We start from the raw sequence: 3,358 nt of genomic DNA, 5'->3' as shown, positions 1-3,358 counted from the left end.
ACCACATTAAGAACTCTTGAAATGTATTTTTAAAGTTGCTTTTTCTTAAATTCATCATTCATTTGGACTGTCAAGATATTGTTTCTAAATTTCAAGCTGGTACGCTATAAACTTAATGACAGTTATTCAGGAAGTGAAATTAGATTTTACTGTAGTTCATAGTAAGAAAAAGCAGAAAAGAGACATCTGATTGCAAATTCAATGAAAGAAAGACAGTATAAGACAGAAGGAGACACTACAAAAACAAGCCAAGAGAGGAGAGATGACAGGGGAGGATGACAGGGGAGGAGAAAAAGAGTAGAGATGGATGAGGGTCTCAAATTACTGTGTGAGATGGAGAGAGGGAGTGAGGTAGAGGGAAAGATGAAGCGCACTGGGCAGCTAGGAAAAATCCAAGAAGCGAACAAGGAAGTCTCTCTCTCTCACACACCCACACACACACACTCCTAAATTCTTTTCCTCTGCTGCCTAGACCAAAGTCTTCATTGACAACAATCGTTTTGACAACTGCTGAGATTAACATACTTTTAAACCGCTATTAGCTTTGTCCTCTTATTCTGAGTCATATAATGCACCAGTTAATGATGTGGACAGAGAGAGAGAGACAGAGAGAGAGAGAGAGAGAGAGAATATATATAGTTTCAGTAGCTTGTTTCAGACTATTCAATTTCAGGATAAAATTAAACTCTAGAGTGGACATGTCACAGCTCCTACCGTTCTGTAGGTCCAGGATGTGATGTTTATTCAGCGTCCATCCTCCCATATTGGAAGCGTCCAGCTCGTAGCCTTGCAAAATGGCCGTTCTCTTCTCCCACAGGATGAGGTCCAGGCAGGACTCATACTCAAACCCCACCGATACTGTTGGACACACACAGGACGAGGGCAGTTATTGAGCTCTGTCCTTTCACTTGTGCTCCAGTTTGAACCAAAACAAATTTTATTTTTGTATTTTTTTTTAAATTTAGAACTGAATCTGAATTGCTCAACTTGAATAATTGCATAAAAAACTGAATTTGAATTTAATAATTTTGAATTTATTAAGGTTTGAAACTGAATTCCAATAAACTTGAAACTGAATATAATATTATGAATCTGAATTCACTTGCAACTGAAACTGTATTTGGTGCCTCACTAAAAAAATTCAAATTCAGTTCTCTAAATTCAATTTCAATCCACAAGATTCACTTTTAAGGTCACAGACGGGTCAAACCTTAAGGAAGAAGCAATCGAGTGCAGAGTAAGCCTGCATTCTTTCCAACAGCCAGCAGAGGGCGACTTCACTGGATAAAGAAAGCCCAGTTCCATCAGAAATAATGGCAAAATAAGTTTTTCTCAAGGATTCTCAACATTCAAGTATTAAATGAAAATTTTATTTATGGTAATAAGGATTTCACCCACCTGACTGAGTTAATCACTTCACTTAAAAAATTTTCTATGGTTTTGATCCCTTATGTCAGTTTCAAGTCTTTTCACACAGCATGATGTCATTGCGATTCATAAAAGGAGTGTAAATGCTTTGCTTCCGAGAATCTCTTCAGATTAGAGGAAAATAACGTTAAGCAGTTTTTGCTTTTAGACGGTCCTGTCAATCAAGGCTACAGTGACTATTACTTGCAAATTCTTACTGTAATTTCTATAATGAGATGAAAAGATTGACTATTTATGGAGTCCCGAGAGCTCATAGGAAATAAATCCATTAGTGTTTAATGTGAAAATCCTGAACTGTTATTATGAAATAAATTTGCCTTCATTCACGGTTACAGAATGACTATTTTTCGATTAATTAGGCTAAAAACATAGCGTTCGCTAGTATATGCAGCCAGGGGTGTTAGGGCTCAAAGAACAGCTTGGGCCCATTTCAACCCCGCAAAGTTTTCGCCAGCCTTAACATATTATGCAGCAGTAGCAATTTTCCTTCTGATTTCAGGTGAGGATGCCAGCGATTTTTCCTGAGATGCCAGGGCAATCTTTCGCCGTGTGTATACTGGTAATTGATCAGGTGGTCAAAATTCTATATAGGAAGCGCAGGCGCAGCTGCGCAGATGGGCTGCGCAGTTCACCCGTAAGATGCAATGGCAACAATTTCGCCGATCTATTAAAATTTTTTTCAAGGTATGAATACAAACTAGCGTGGCAAACAAGGGCTGTGTCACGACAACCGACCCACTACTCATACAAGCCTCACCTAATATACCATGATAGTTATTCAACCCGAAAGAGCCAGAATCTTTGCTGTAGAGGCCAAAAGAACCTGGCAGTGACAGCTGGTCTTGGAGCATCTGCTAGAGAGATACACGAATTTGCATTAAAACTGGTTAACACTGCCATATATCAGATAGTTGGTAGCTATTGTTCATGACCCTATTTGTTGCCATTCCTCTTATTCCCAGGTTTTCTTTTGATTATTACAATATTTGCAATATTCTCTATATTCCACAGTCTGTTATGTTCTCGCTGAGAAAAATGAAATCTGGTGGTCGTGTATCATCTCGTTCTTTTCAATATTCAATATACTGACATATAAAAACGGTAAATTATGTACCTTTATAGGAATCTGATACCTATATAAAGAGCAATTAAGCGATTTCATTTTGTACTTTATTATTATCATTGTACTTGATTTAGGTTTGCTAAGAAATCAAAAAAATGAAGTATAATGAAATAACCGCCACAGGATCCGAATAGTTGATTTTGATATTTAATTTTCGCATTTGTGTGAACGATAGTTATTGTCTTCTTCATGTGTTGCAGCTTGAAGTTTGCGACAAATTTCGCAAAGCCTGAAAAATCTCCATCATGCAGTGATTATATATATAGGTTGGCTAAAAATGGTGTGTCAAAATAAGAAATTTCATTCCGTTATGTTTCGTGTCTCGACCCACTCAACAACATGGCTAATTGTTAATATTCTGAGCATGGTGATTGCCACAACACTGCTATGACAGTTGCTACACCAGCTGAAGCAAAGCGCAGCAGAGAACGAAGTATGCTAACGTGGTTGGACAAATATGGATTATTGTTGAATTTCTTCACATTTGGTGCAGTAAAATCAAGCCATTGCATGCTACCAAGTCTGATATTGGCAGTTGGTTAAGCATTTATAAAATGCTCGCACATACACTCTCAAATAGCATAGTATTCTACAAAGCAGCTGCCAGCTGCAGTCGGATCTTTCTCTCTTTACAGTACACTGGCTGTGGTTGTATAATGGTTTGTTTAGTAGGCCCTCCTATAATGAGTAGTGGAACAACGTGGTATCCATGTCTGCTGGCTATGTTTTTGTATCTATTTTTTGAGTGTCACCGTGTTTCACCGTTAAACCATACGCGAAATTTGCCATGGATCTTACGGTGAACCG

At 38.1% G+C, this 3,358-nt stretch overlaps 1 pseudogene; it reads left to right on the top strand.

The window, feature by feature from the left end:
* The first annotated feature begins 3,338 nt into the window (after nt 1–3,338).
* LOC118340957 overlaps nt 3,339–3,358 on the top strand; it is a 2,218-nt pseudogene continuing 2,198 nt past the window's right edge.

This window comes from Morone saxatilis, unplaced genomic scaffold (genome assembly GCF_004916995.1).
Source record: "Morone saxatilis isolate NCDOM2014 unplaced genomic scaffold, NCSU_SB_2.0 Contig7, whole genome shotgun sequence".
Lineage (NCBI taxonomy): Eukaryota > Metazoa > Chordata > Actinopteri > Moronidae > Morone > Morone saxatilis.
This window is presented reverse-complemented; position numbering and strand designations above follow the sequence as displayed.